Source organism: Castor canadensis, chromosome 8 (genome assembly GCF_047511655.1).
Source record: "Castor canadensis chromosome 8, mCasCan1.hap1v2, whole genome shotgun sequence".
In the NCBI taxonomy this organism is placed as follows: domain Eukaryota; kingdom Metazoa; phylum Chordata; class Mammalia; order Rodentia; family Castoridae; genus Castor; species Castor canadensis.
Genome location: NC_133393.1, coordinates 27,943,654 through 27,958,944, shown reverse-complemented (window position 1 = coordinate 27,958,944; position 15,291 = coordinate 27,943,654). Strand labels below are relative to the sequence as shown.

The following is a 15,291-nucleotide window of genomic DNA, read 5'->3' as shown; positions in this document are numbered from 1 at the left end:
TTGGGCCTACTTTTCCAACAGTGGTGTTATCTTTGCCCCTCAAAATCTCTGGGGGCAGATGGCCTGGCGGTAAAGAAGGGTAGTGTGAGGGGAACAGCAAATGGCAAAAGTAACTTTGCCTTAGATAAGAGAGACAGCAAGGCACCTTAAAAGCAAGCATCTAAGGAGAAGTGAGGAGCAGGCCTCTCACCCAGATAATAAAATACAGCAGGTGTTTCTCCTAGATAAGGGAGACAGTGAAACACCTTTAAAAACAAAGCCAAAGGGATAAGAAACAGGCTCCTCAAGGAGAGTAACACAGCAAACTTCCACGAAGATAGCAAAGGGGAGTTACAACATATACATGGGGAGTCTCTTCAAGATAGCAAGAGGCAGTCATAAAATGTAAGTGGCAGGCCTCAAGGACAGGATAGACTAACAAGACCCTCTTGAAATGTCCAGCTGGATAAGGATGGGGGGAGGGGCAGCCAAATGGTCAGGTTCAGTGAGAAGTTAATTAGATGACCTCCAGTTACAGATGAAGGGGGAGCCTAAGTCAGACAGAGCTCTATTATCCACTAGACTTCAGCTTTTCTTTGGGTTAGCTCTTTCACTAAGTCCCACCTGTTGGGGTGCTTTGCTGTTCTTTCAATACATTTTGTGTTTGCTTTATTCTTAACTCCAGGTCTGGTGTATTCAATCATCAACTTTGCCAGGACATGAACGAGTATCAGTAGAACAAAATAGTTGAGTTGAGTGGGGAAGGGTGGGAGTAAGAAAAAGGGAAGGTTTATACAGGTAATTTATACTAGTTACCTTCCTTCTTAAATGATTATTATCCTTCTCCTAGTTTTTTTTGGGGGGGGCAGTACTGGGATTTGAACTTGGGGCCTACACCTTGAGCCACTCCACCAAACTCTTTTTTATGATGGGTTTTTCGAGATAGGGTCTCACGAACTATTTGCCCAGGGTGGCTTCAAACTGCAATCTTCCTGACCTCTGCCTCCTGAGTAGGATTTCAGGCCTAAGCCACCAGGCCCAGCTCTTCCTCTAGATTTAATGGAATAAGCATTATTGCTCAATTTGCCTGTTCATTTTCTTTTTTGTTACTACACCCTGACCTAAATTATTGCAACAATGTGTCAGTTTACAAGTGTTTTTGCAATGAGTTTTGCCAAATGAATGGAACCTTTCCCATTAGTTTGCTGTTTTGTAGTCTTTCTTTAGTCCTCTTCCATACCACCTCCAGGGAGATAATCATCCTTAAGAACTCTCTACAATGCTCCTTTCTTTCTATCACTTCCTACTGGGAAATCTTCAAAATTTCCTTTTTGCCCCCAGAACATTGTCCATACTCTTTCATATACAGGCCTGATAAAGTTTTTAAAAATTATTGATATGTTTTGTTTTAACATAAATTCCTAACTGCTGCCTTACTCAGCCCTGGGAGAACAGTGATTTCCACTAGTATTGGCCAAATCCAGAGAACCAGTTTCATTCTTCATTTTCACATCTCAGAGGTGTTGTACACTGTTGATCCTCTCTTCTTGGCTCATTCCTCCAGACAGCAAACTGAGTGGGACCCCACAAGGCCCAAGGTATTTCTGCTTCCTGTCGTTTTCTCTGATCTGCCCTTTACCAGGCGATATCTTCCAGTCATTCTCGGAAAGTAATAGGAAAAACACACAGCTGGAACACTTGAAGTAAAAATAAGCTGACAGATCAATGGAACAAAACAGGAAATTGAGAAATAGACCAAAACGTCAATAAGAATTTAGCATAAGATAGAGGAAAAATTATAGGTTGGTGCTATATGTTAAGGAAATATCAGAAGGAGTAGCTAACTGGGGGAAAAAAGATGTCATCTCACTTGTTAGGCCAAAATATATTCTAGATCAATGAAAGATGTAAATTAGGCTGTTGGAGTGGCTCAAGTGGTAAGGATGCCTTCCTAGCCAGCATGAGAAAGATTTTAAATTAAAAATATGAACCTAACCCCTGGCACGGTGACTCATGCCTGTAATCCCACTAGGGAGGTGAAGATAGAAGGACAGAGATTAGAGGTCAGCTCTGCCCCCTCCCCCCAAAAAGTTCGTAAGACCTTATCTCAAAAATAAGACAGGCATGGTTTTGAACAGCTATATCCCAGCATGAGGGAGGCCAAGGTAAGGGAATTGCAGTTTGAGGCTGCCCTGACAGGCAAAAATCTAAGACCCCTATCTGAGAAATAACTAAAGCAAAAAGGGCTGGGGTGTGGTTCAAATGGTAGAGAGAGGCCCTGAGTTCAAAACTCCAGTACTAGAGAAAAAAATCAAAAACTCTTTTGGGAGAACAAACTGATTGATTAAAACAAATCATCTGTAAGTTCTTTCTAAATTTGACCCCAAACCCACAAGTCACATGTTTCAATTTAATTACATAAAATTAAAAATCAAAATGACTTCTACATGGAAAAATACCTTGAAACTAAGTTTGAATTCCATTACTGCCAAAAAAAATTGAAATAGAATAATAAAACAAAATTTTAAAAATATTTTTAGTAAAATATGATGAAGGATGAATTTCCTTGAAAGACAAAATACTTTCACAAATCAAAAGAAAGAGAAAGGAAAAATGAACAAAGTATATGAACAAATGGTGCAGGGGAAAAGAACAAATGCCCAAAGATGTGAATAAAGATGAAACTCCTTTTGTATCATTAGCAAAGGTACAAAAACTTGAAAATGTTCTGTATTGAAAAGAATGAAAATAGGGATTTCCCCATGCTGTGGGGTTATAAATGGAAAGAACACTATTGAAAGCAATTTAATAATGGTTTTTTTTGGTTTTTTTGTGGTACTGGGGCTTGAACTCAGGGCCTTCCCCTTGAGCCACTCCACCAGCCCAACTTTTTGTGATAGGGTTTTTTTGAAATAGGGTCTCATACACTATTTGCCCAGGCTGGCTTTGAACTGTGATCCTCCTGATCTCTGCCTCTGAAGTAGCTAGGATTACAAGTGTGAGCCATCAATGCTTGTCCTAATAATAGGGGTTTTTTTTTTTTTTTTTAACTCCCATGTGTTTTGAATCTTCTCCACTTCTCTCCCATCTGCACAAGATGATTGATTGAATAAGGGTTGTCACTACAGCGCAGTTTGGATTTGTAAAATACTAGAACCTGCATAAAAGTGCTTCAGTAGGGGACAAATTAATGAAAATACTATGCAGACTCACGGTTGAATACTATGCAGATACTAAAAAGAATGAGTTAGGTCTACATATACTAGTATGGACAGCTCTCATTCTTTTTTTCTTTCAACAAATGTTTGTTGATTTCAAGTATGTTGACTATGCTAGACAGCTTCCAACTTCCAGGACACTAAGGAACAAAACAAAGTTTCTGGGCTGGTGAAGTTACTTCCTGGAGGGAAAGATAGATGGTAAACAAATCAAGAATTACATAGAAAATAAGGTCTGGAAACAGCTCAGTAGCTCAGTGGTAGAGAGCACATGTGCAAAGCCTTGGGTTTGATTCCCAGCACAAAAAAAAAAAGTATGAAAGATGCTGTGAAGAGAAATAAATCAAGACATGGAGGATGGAGGGTTGTCATTTCTTACTAGGTGATCTGGGAAGGATTTTTTTTTTTTTTTTTGATGAAGTAGTCAAGGGCTGCTGTAGTTTTGAGTCTCAAATCTGCATGTCATTGGCCTTTATCCCAGAAAAATGAAAACTTATGTTCACACAAACATCTTCACAAAGCATTATTCATAATAGCCAAGCTTGGAAACAACCAAACATCCTTGAATCATTGTGTAACCACTATATATCTATATCAGGAATACTAAAAGTTCATAAACTACTGAAACACCTTGAATGTATCCCACAGGAATTATGCTGAGTGGAAAAAAGTCAATTTCAAACAGTTACAATTTGTATTATTCCATTCATAACATTCTTGAAATGTCAAAATTATAGCGCTAGAGAAAGGCTAGTAGTTGAGTTGCCAGGGTGTAGGAGGGGGGTAGGGAAAAAAGTGTCTGTGACTTTAAAAGGGCAGCATGAGGGATCCTTGGGATGGAATGGTTTTTTGTTTTTTTTTTTCTTTTTCTTTTATTATTCATATGTGCATACCAGGCTTGGTTCATTTCTCCCCCCTGCCCCCACCCCCTCCCTTACCACCCACTCCGCCCCCTCCCTCTCCCCCCCCTCAATACCCAGCAGAAACTATTTTGCCCTTATTTCTAATTTTGTTGTAGAGAGAGTATAAGCAATAATAGGAAGGAACAAGTGTTTTTGCTGGTTGAGATAAGGATAGCTATACAGAGCATTGACTCACATTGATTTCCTGTGCATGGGTGTTACCTTCTAGGTTAATTCTTTTTGATCTAACCTTTTCTCTAGGACCTGTTCCCCTTTTCCTATTGGCCTCAGTTGCTTTAAGGTATCTGCTTTAGTTTCTCTGCGTTAAGGGCAACAAATGCTAGCTAGTTTTTTAGGTGTCTTACCTATCCTCACCCCTTCCTAGTGTGCTCTCGCTTTTATCATGTGCTCATAGTCCAATCCCCTTGTTGTGTTTGCCCTTTATCTCATGTCCACATATGAGGGAGAACATACAACTTTTGGTGTTTTGGGCCAGGCTAACCTCACTCAGAATGATGTTCTCCAATTCGGGATGGAATGGTTTTGTATCATGATTTTGGTGTTGGTCACATGATATCTACATGTAATTAAAACTGCACAGAACTAAACATATGCACACAAACACATGAGTACATGTAAAAATGACAAAAAGTGAATAAAGCCAGCATATTATTGTATTGGTATCAATTTCTTGGTTGTGATATTGTATAACACTTACATAAAATGCCATTGGGAATTGTGGGCAGTGCTCAGGAGACTTGGGCTGGAGGATCCCTTGAGTACAGGAGTTCAAGGTCAGCTTGGGCAACACAACAAGGCCCTGTCTCAAAAAAAAAAAAAATTAAAAGATGTATCATTGGGAGAAACTGATGATGGTATATGAGATCACTCTCTCTCTCTCTCTTCCTCTCTTCTCTGTCTCTCTCTCTCCTCTTCTCTCTTTTTCTCTGCTAGAGATTGAACTCAGGTCCTCACCATGCTAAGCATGAGCTCAAAGCCAGCTTTCTGATGTTATTTCAAGGTCAAATACATGAGTCAACATGTCAACTTCATTTCCTCACTCTTTTAGCCCTCCACTCTTCTATTCTGCCATAGACTCATGGCTCTCTGGGCTGGCAGCTCACTAGGCACTTTGCTTCTCTCCTGTGTCCCCTATTACTCTATTTCACATCCTTTTTCATAGTTTAATTCCCTTTTTTTGGTGGAACAATTCTTCAGAAGTTTCCTGAGAACTGAGTGCATGGGAGATACAACTTTTTCTGAGTCCTGAATGTATCCATTCACATTTGATTGCTAATTCAGTTTGCTGGGTTCAGAAATCTTGAAAGACTGAAGGACAGACTACAGGAGGTCCCAAAAGGCGATAAATGGTCAAGGAGACACTTCTTCTCCCTAGGAAACGCCTGTTTGCATCTGAAAGGCATCTCCCGCCATCAGGTAATGCAAAAATAGGTTATAAAACCCCACTCCCCATCCTGGCCCATGGGATCACCGGTTTCTGGGTCCCCCTGCATTCTCCAAAATGCAGTCTTTCTTTTCTCTTTTCTCTAACTAAAATTCTCTACAAATAAAATCTTTCTGACCTCTGCTGTTAGAGTCTGTCTGTGCTTTCATTCTCAGAGCAGGCTCAAGAACCCTGAGCACGTGAACTTCCTGCACGTGTCATCCGTGCATCAATCTCACTGTAGAAACTCTTGTCCGTTATGGAAATTACTTGCAAGACATTCCCCTACTGTCTTCTAGCTTTCAGTGTTGCTGTGGAGAAAAGATGCCGTTCTGATTTCCAATCCTTAGTATCCAAGGATTTCTTTTCTTTTTAGAAATTTTTAGGGTCTTCACTTCTGATATTTCATGATGATATGCCTTGATATGGGGTTTTTGCCTTCTGTATGGCATTTTGGTGGGCCTTTTTAATCTGAAGATTTGAGGTCTTTAAAAGTTCTTGAAAATCATTGTGTATAATGTCTTCATCTCATTTCCTTAATTTTCTTTTGTTTTCATAGAAGCCACAGTAGTTTGATGGTATACCTGAAGGACAGACCTCAGGAGGTCAAGGAGACATTTTTCCTTCCCAGAAAACACCGCCTGCATTTGAAAGACAACTCCGCCCTCAGGCAAAAAAGGCTATAAAACCCAATCCCCACACTGACCTATAGGATCACCAGTTTCTGGGTCCCCCTGCATGCCTCACCGTGCAGTCTTTCTTGTCTCTTCTCTACAAATAAAATCTATCCAACCTCTGTTGCTGGAGTCCATCAGTGCTTTCATTCTCAGAGGAGCTCAAGAACCCTGAACATCTGAAAATATCTGCGTGTGCCATCTGTGCATCATATCTTCTACTGTACATTCTTTTATGATCTCAAATTTTCCGTCCTACACCCACCCTTTCCAGGAGATTGCTACAACTTTGCTTTATAACTTCAAAAGTAATTCTGCCATTATGTTATTAATTTTATTAATTAATATTAACAGAGAGAAGTCCCCTCTCTTCTTGTTTCATGTGTGCAGTATGTTCTCTTATCTCCCTGAGGATTTAATTATAATTTTTTAAAAATCCAAGTTCCGGCATTGTATCTGTTTCCTCTTTGAGCCTTCTTGCTCCTCCTGTTTGTGTTCATCCTTCTCTTTAGTGTAAAAATATTTCCTGAAACATCTGGTTTTCCTTCCATGTTGTTCGTACTTAAAATCAGGAGTGAAAAATCTGATTCTGGGTGTTTGTGGACTAGGATACTTTACTCTTTGGGGAATTGCCTTGAGAACCGGCCATTTCTTTGGAGGACCCTCAAATGTCAGTGTGTTGTTACCTGTAACACCGGTTCCAATGACATACCTCAGGTCAGAAGAAGCCTGAAGAAGATGAACCGGTTTGTCGTTCTAGGAGCGGTGGAGCATAACATGTCGGATGTTGACTCTGCTGACACTTCTTTTATGTCACTTTCTTTTTTCACCCCGTGTTGTTTCCTCTTTTCACCTTCTGACCAGAGCAATTTCTATTTCTTACATGACAGCCAGTCTTCACGCTCAGAGCCCCTGAAACCCACTTACCCTGCCCCTTTCTGTTCCACACTAACTCTCGGGCTTTCTCACCTGGTCTGCCTTGGGTCGCTCCCTTCCATGGTGAGCCCTCTGCCGATTGGGTTGGTTTGCCAAGCAGCATCTCAAGCAACAGAGCCCGAGCCATGCGTCCTTTCGTGTCACGGGCGAAGGGGGTTCTCTCTTGCCCAGTCCCCAGTCAGCGGCCTAATTGTTGGGATCCTTACACTTTTGACACTGAAGAATGCAGGAAAGGGTAGAAGGAAGCTAGAGGCGAGAAACACTGAATTCTAGCCTGGATTGGGAGAAGAATCTCGCGAGTTGCATTAAAATTCTTGGCTTGATAAAGAAGGTCCCTTATGGGGATTCTCATTTCCTTAAATGAAGTCTAAACTATAAGAACAGTAATACTTTATACAGGATGCGCAGTCATTTCTATTGAAGAACTTATTCATTTAAGAAGTAGGAGCTGGGGTGTCAGGATGGCCGAGTGGTCTAAGGCGCCAGACTCAAGCTTAGCTTCCTCGCATTGGGGATTCTGGTCTCCGAATGGAGGCGTGGGTTCGAATCCCACTTCTGACACATTCTTTTTTTCTTTTGTCGCCCCTCCCAGAACCCACCTTAGCGTCACTGATTTTCTCAGCCATTTCGTTTACATTCCTCTCTCTACCCTTTCATTATCGATCCTAACTAAAACAACGGACCTTCAGTGAGGTCTTTCCCATTCCTTTTCCGATTTGTTCGCTATTTAATCATGAAGCACGTTTGCTCTGTGCTCTGACTTAGTTTGTTAAAGGCGACTTTATTAAATAATTGTGCTCTAACCTACGGAACAGGGGTAAAATTCTTCTGGTGGAAACAGAAAGACGTCATACATCTAGTGTTCACAGACTGGCTCAGAGTTCTATTAGTCGACCGCGTATCACGTATCTTTTCTCAGGTCCAAAACCCATCAAAATGGAAACAGCTGGAATTAAAAGGGGCGCGTTTCACTGTGTGAAATCACGGGAAACCAGACAAAAGGGAGCAATACGAAAGGTTCCACCGAGATTTGAACTCGGATCGCTGGATTCAGAGTCCAGAGTGCTAACCATTACACCATGGAACCTCTTTCTAATAAGGTCTGGACACACTGTCCATCTGAGATTTCTTCCCTTGTGCTCTGTTTTCTAAAAGTGAGATGTATAGAATACGCTTGAAAATTAAATACCATTTTAAAGGAAGCTCTATTCCTTCCTCCTAATTGATGCTAAAGAATCTTTTCAGGAGCAATCCACATCACCCTCCATCCGAAAATCTCTGAATTTATGCGGGAAACAGAAATGCCAAACGCAAACACAGAGGTGGCTGGAAACATTATTTCCATTGCGCCTTCTTTCCAGGTTTTTTCCCTCTATCTCTGGGGCAAAGGAGGATCGGATCCGGGAATACTATTACCCCTGGAGATTGTGATGTGCCTTCATTTTCCGACCCAGGAAACAGGTCCTACCGTCTAAAACGGAGCAAAGAAATATATAATATCTCCTTTCTCCCACTTCACTTACTCATTATACGATATCTGCAGACGTCTCTTGAGCAATCTCCGAGTATCTTGGTACTTTACCTCAGCTGATGTCATCAGCTTGAACTTTTAAAAACCTGTCCTCTCTCTCCAAGGGCAGTCTCATTCCTCTTGCATAGTCCAAGGTCTGGTGCTAGTGGAAGTTCAGTCAGAGCTTGTTACATGACCACATAGAGGAAGGCGTTAGCGAGGGAATGGATGAACAAGTGAATGGATGAACACTTGATGAAGGAACAGGTGAATTAAAACTCAGTAGGCTAGCCCAGCTTTAGGCTTTTTGGAGAGTTTACTTTTTGCCTTCACTAGACAGGATAAATTGGACTAGTCCAAAGCGGGGATAATTCCTCTTCCTCCTCCTTCTCCTTCTTGGCTTTCTAGGTGCCAGCTCCTGGTGAACATTTCAGTGTTCAGAATACCCCACAATTAGGTGTCCTTGAGTATGTCCAACTACCCCTTCTTTTTGGGGGTAGACATAAAATCTCCATTCTATCTTCTGGAGTTTCCTAACATCTATGCTATTTCAGTTCCAGCTGAGTAAAAGATTGAGTCTTTCTTCCCTAGTACAGGTGGCATCACTTTTATTTTATGAAGCATCATCTTATTTCTTAAAAAGAAAGGAAGAAGGATGGATAAAAGGAAGAGAGAGAGAGAAAGAAAAAAGAAAGAAAGAAACGCTGGCGTTGTAGCTCAATTTCCTTGAACTTGCTCATGGTTGGTTCACAAATATTGCAAGGTGAATGCAAACACATGAAAACCACTAAGGAGACTGTTTCAGGTAAGTGATATCTGAGTTCCATAATCCAGAAACAATTGTTTCCTGGTAATCTGAGCAAGGATGGTTTACAGTTGCCTGGTAGCAGGGATGAGTCCAGAAAAAGCAATTAAGTGTGGCATAATCAGTGGTCCAGAACTCAATGTAGCTGGTGTGTCCTGTGGAAAGGGGACCTTAGACAACATGGCCCTGCCTGAGACAGAAGATCTCATGTTTTGCTGACTCCTCATTTCTATATACTTGTTTATTTCACAGATTAGAAAGCCATTCATTCATGTATTCATTCCATAAATACTAGTTTTCATGACGTGAGGAAGCAAGAGAAAAATGTACTTGATAAAACTTAACAGTGTATGGGGAAAAGCAGACAATTGCACAGCACTTTTCAAAAGGTGTGGTAGGTCCTAAAATAACTGATGGAGAGTGATACCAGTGCATACCCAATACATACCAACAGGAAAACACCATTGCAGGCAGGTGGCATGAGGAGAGGCCAAGGAGAAAGAGAGATGACTGAGGAGAGGCCTGCTGTATACGCCACAATATGCTGCCTTTCTCTTTTACTGCACTTGTCAAATTGAGACCTTAAAAAAATTTTCCCTTATGGATTTTCTTGCTTGATTTATGAAATAAATAACCACTCATGTTAATAATTCAAACAGAAGTGCTTATAGTAAAATTTATAATGCAGTTTCCTTTCTCCTGCTACTATTACTGGGAACAATTTGAAGTGTGTTCTTCTGTGCATTACACTCTGTACTATTTCTGCTACATTTTTCGTTCTGGTAACAATGTCTCAGACGTCATTCATAGTTCAATCTCATTTATTTTTAAAGAAAAATTTGTGCCATATTTGGGCCATTGGGATGTCCTAAGGGTTGTCTGGACATACCCTCTCTCTTTTTCCCTTCTTTATCCTCAACGTTTAAGATTACAATTTAATCTGGAGTTTGTAGCGAGAGATTCCAGGGAGACTTCCTGGAGAAAGCAATTTCTAATCCGGGACCTAGAGAATTAGAAGAAGCTATGCAGGCAAAGGGAACTGCTGGTATCAGAATACCTCCAGCAAGATACAGAGACGCCAGATTGCCCCCTAGAGGGTGGGATGTAAGGGGCAGTTCCCAGACTAGACCTAGCATCTTTGTAGACTCGCCACAGTGCAGATCAGCATGATTAGACTTTAATGTGAAATGAGAAGGCTGCGGTGATGAGACGTGGTTTTTTTGCCAGGGTAGGGCAGAATTCATTCCTTCAGTGTCAAGGAAAGGACCTGTCTCCAGTTGCAAGCAGATTCAGGGAGGCTGATAGCCATACATTAGTCCATCATTTATTGAGTCATTTAATAAGAAAGCCCGGTGGTATCTGCAGGCCTTAAGTAAGTAGGTGCTGAATAATATTTCCTTTAAAAAAATGAAATAATGAAAGGCCTGTTATATGTTGCCTACTTCTGAGTGATAAAAATACAGTGATGGTTAAGGGAATAAGTATCACACACATTATATGCTTATTAACTACTTATTTAAATTATAGGCTACCTACTAATTATTAAATTACTTATTGAAATAATGAGTTAAAGGTTTCTCATGCGTTGACGCTATTTTGAAAACTGTACGTATATTACCTCTGGCCTAGGAAGGGTAAGAGGAGAGAAACCTGCTTGATTTGGGGGTCCGTGAGAACTGTCCAATTGGCCACCAAAAGGGGTTAGGATGAGGAACAAAACCTACTGGCAGCGGTGGGATTCGAACCCACGCCCCCGAAGAGACTGGAGCCTTAATCCAGCGCCTTAGACCGCTCGGCCACGCTACCACCTGCAAGTCCCTTCCCGAGCCATACTTCAGCGAAGTCTCACAGCGCTTTGGGATCCGTTCCCTGCTGCGCTTTCTCCTCAGTGCGCACCCGGGCAGGTCTCCCGGGTACCACATCCTCTGGCTCCCGGTACACGCCGACACCTGGCTTCTTCACCGCTCCTACGTAAACTCTGCACCGAAGCTGCAGGTGGGCCACCAGGAGGCTCCTAGTTGTTCTCTTCGAAATCCAGGATGAGTTGTTGGTTGCTGCTGAAGAGAAACGGGGAGAGTCCTGACACCTCCCTGGCCGCCTTCTTTCATTCAGGAGACCGCGCGCCGCCACGGAAGCTCACGGGGAAGGTAAAGGAGCGCAGTTCTTGCTGTTGACGTCTTGTCTGCCTTTCAGAAGCCGCCCATCTACGAAAGCTCTGATTTTAGCGGGAAAGGCTGCTGTCCCTAAACCAAGCAGTGAGACAATAACACAGGTCCTGTTTCAGGACGTCTGCAAAGTCCAGACTTAGTTGTCCCACGGCCCCGTGGGAAACGGGATTGGACTTGGGTGTCGGCTCTGCTTTGTCCTGCGTGACTTTGTTAATTAAATCACAGTTGCACGTTATTTTGAAAAACAACAATTTAGGAATTTAAACTGATTCGTCCTTGTAGTGATGTTGGTAGGAGATTTGTTGGAGAAAAATAGACGGTTGCCTCCTTAGCGCAGTAGGCAGCGCGTCAGTCTCATAATCTGAAGGTCCTGAGTTCGAACCTCAGAGGGGGCAGTTAATTTTTCCTTATTCTTCAACCCGTAAGAAAAGCAAAACGATAAACAGTTAACAAGTCTTTGTTTTTTCTCTCTACTCTTTCCTTAAAAAAAGTACGATGTGTTTTTTCTTGAAAAACAAGAAAATACTTTGATAAGACTGAATGGATAATTTTCTGATTAACTGAGCATGTAATCTTCAGTTATAAATTAGTGCTTTTTCACTAAGAATTAAATACTCCAAAACTGTTCCTGTTGTTTTCATATCAGAGCTAGGACAGTTTTCAAATGCCTTCCAGATATTCTTGGTAATTGTCTCTGTTAAAGAAACACCAGTGTCAAGAATAAACTTATCAGGTCTACAGTGTAAAGAGAGAGAGGAGGGATTTGGTTCTCTTTCACTATATTTTTCTGGGATTGCAGCAACTGCTACCAGATCACAACTCCACCATCCTGGACATTCCATATGAAAAACAAAGGAGACAATAAAAACAACGCCCCCACACACAATTCCCCTCAGTCTCATTGCACTAGACCACCAAGGAATTAAATTAGGATGTTGAGAAGAATGTGTAGGAGCTGGCCAGACATAAATTTATTTTTGGTTTTGTAAGATTGTGATTTCTGATTTGTGGGCAGATTCTCTTTGGACTTCGTGGCTTGTACTTTTTGATGAAGCAAGCTTCAGATTGCATGGATTTCATTGTAGAAATCCATGTAGCAAGCAATTTAGGGTGGCTTCCTGTCAATATCTAGCTAGGACTGAGGCTCTCAGGTCAACAACTCTTGAAGAACTAAATTTTACTAACAGCCTCATGAACTTGAAAGTGAATCCTTTCCCATTTGAGCTTTCAGATAATACCACAGCCCTGCCTGGCAGATAACCTTGGAAGAGACCTTGAAGCAGAAGATAACAGCTCAACCATACTCAGATTCCTTGCATTTAGAAATGGTGAGATGATAAATGTGTGTTGTTTTAAACCACCAGGTTTGTTTTTATTTATTATATACCAATAGATAACTTATATATTGGGATTTCTAAATTCGACTGGGCAGCAAGCAAGAGTCACCTGAGAGTTTTATTTAAAATACAGATCTTTTGGGCATGGTGGTACATACCTATAATCTCAGCACTGAGGGGACTGAGACAGGAGAATCATGAGTCTCAGGTGAGCCTGAGACCCTGTCTCAAAAAACAAACAAGCACAAGAGTAACAATGGCACAAATCTCCTGGAATTGTACTGAATTATTCTGGGCCTGAGATGGAAGTTGTGAATCTGGACTTTTTAGCAATAGCTCCAAGAGATTGTGACAGTCAGTTGGACAACATTTTGGAAGCCCAGGTCTAGAACATGTTTAACTTGTATCCAGTTATACCAGATTCCCTGTCACTGAGGAGGTCACTTTCTCCCAAGATTCTCCTTGTTTGTGTTTGATCACTCAGGGTTTGCTTGCTGGTCAGAACAAGCAAGAATTTCTTCTGGTTTGCAGAAGGATTATTAAGATCACAGCAAATGCCTCATACTTTCCAGAGGACTCTCAGAAAGATCTAAAGAGCCCTATTCCAGTCTGCTTTTTTCTTGCCTTTTCCAGTAAAGAGCTTATTTTGGAAATGAGCTACTGGGAAAAATGAATCACCTTGATACCTCCTGTTCTCTCAGTCCTTAGATGTGGTCCAGCCCCAAGTCTTCTGCTGCCTTCTCCATGGTCCATTCCTCTGCACCATTCCTCCCCTTTCTCATAGTCACTATGTCAAGTCTGCATGGCTTGCAGTGACCTACTTTTTATTTTTGAATCATCTCTTATCTTGCCCTGACCCGTTCTTTAGATGACAGCAATGAAATCTTTTAAAATCATGTTGTTGCTTCCTGTTTGAAATTCCTAGTGGCTTCATGCTGCTGCTATGGTGAAGTGTGCACTGTGCACTGCCAGTCACAACTTTGGAGCCTACCAGCCATTGGTTTGTCTGCCTTCCTGTCCACCTCACTTCACACCTCTAGCAACACTCTCCTGAGTTCCCTGCACTTGAGCTCCTCAGCTCTTCTTTCAGTCTTCTAAAAGTGCTCTTTTCTTGGAACTTTCTGGGACACCAGAGCCAAATTTTTGCCCAACTAATTATTTCTATGTCTTCAGTTCTCAGTTTAAACATCACTTCCTGGGAGAAGTCATTTCTAACCCCCTGCAAGAGGTCGTCTCCCCTTGTAATAGTCTCTGGGAGATGGGGTGGGGTTATGCTATGCATTTTTGTCTCACTTTAATTTTTGACTTCTGAGCCACACGTCCGGCCCTCAAATCTGGTTTTGAATAGTGCTGTAAATAAACACTTGTCAGTGATGTACCTAATGACAATTATTGTGTTAAACCCAGCCTTTGAGGAAGAAATTTCTATGTAGGACTTAAGGGAAGAAAGGGAATGACGCAGTAAGGAATTTATCTAAGGCACAACAAAAATGATTAAATACTAACTTATAATAGTATTCTATTACTTTTAAAACATTTTATTGTTTTACAATAACAAATTATGCCTAAATTTCATTGAATTGTTCTAAAAGTTTGCTTGCTTGTGTCATTTAATTTGGACACTTGGGTCAAGAGATTATGCTTGTTTGTTTCTTTCAATATCTTGTAACCTGAATTTTTCTGGAGGGCATTTAATCAATGATGGCACATAATTCCTCGTTTAGTGGCTGCCTCCTTTCTGAAGTGCAAATGCCTCAGGGGCACAGGTGGTATCTTTCCATGGCTTTGAACTGAGGGCAAAATAGAATGCCTTGCAATAAAAAGTGCTCAAAACTTACTTGTGCACTCTTTTATGCCAAGCATTGGCATGGTCTCTGGGGCTTGGAGCATAACCTATGAAAATGAAGAATAAGACAGACCAGATGATTACTACTCTCCTTATGTACTTCCTGTAGAAGTAATTGTTTGGGTTACATGACAGAAAGAAGTTTTTTCCATGAGCTGTGGGCAGAAATAGTCATATATAAAGGGAGCAAACACAGACTTAGGAGGAAAAGAACATGCATAAGACAAAAGGACACCAGACCATTTCCTGCACCTTTATTAACATTAGAACATACAGGAACACAAGCTCCCCTCAGAGCCCGGATAGCTCAGTCGGTAGAGCATCAGACTTTTAATCTGAGGGCCCAGGGTTCAAGGCGCTATGTGTACTTTTAAGTACATAGTCTGAATTCTGGTGCAATCTTTGAAAAAACAGAAACGTTGTCATTTTTCTACCGGACAGATTACATAGGAGGAAAAGAAAAGGAAAACAT

The 15,291-nt window shown here is 41.3% G+C and overlaps 1 long non-coding RNA gene and 4 other non-coding genes across 5 annotated transcripts; 2 read left to right on the top strand and 3 right to left on the bottom strand.

Moving 5' to 3' along the window:
* Positions 1-1,178: 1,178 nt before the first annotated feature.
* Positions 1,179-7,532, bottom strand: LOC141425675 (uncharacterized). Its single transcript, XR_012450716.1, has 3 exons — positions 7,187-7,532; positions 4,818-4,919; positions 1,179-1,640 (listed from the first exon to the last, which is right to left on the bottom strand). It is a non-coding gene; the product is annotated as an uncharacterized lncRNA (long non-coding RNA).
* Positions 7,533-7,608: 76 nt separating this feature from the next.
* Trnal-caa (transfer RNA leucine (anticodon CAA)) lies at positions 7,609-7,714 on the top strand. The gene is made up of 2 exons: positions 7,609-7,646; positions 7,669-7,714. It is a non-coding gene; the product is annotated as a tRNA-Leu (tRNA).
* A 454-nt stretch (positions 7,715-8,168) lies between these two features.
* On the bottom strand, positions 8,169-8,240 carry Trnaq-cug (transfer RNA glutamine (anticodon CUG)). The gene has a single exon. It is a non-coding gene; the product is annotated as a tRNA-Gln (tRNA).
* Positions 8,241-11,192: 2,952 nt separating this feature from the next.
* Trnal-aag (transfer RNA leucine (anticodon AAG)) lies at positions 11,193-11,274 on the bottom strand. Its single transcript has one exon. It is a non-coding gene; the product is annotated as a tRNA-Leu (tRNA).
* Positions 11,275-11,958: 684 nt separating this feature from the next.
* On the top strand, positions 11,959-12,031 carry Trnam-cau (transfer RNA methionine (anticodon CAU)). Its single transcript has one exon. It is a non-coding gene; the product is annotated as a tRNA-Met (tRNA).
* Positions 12,032-15,291: the final 3,260 nt, after the last annotated feature.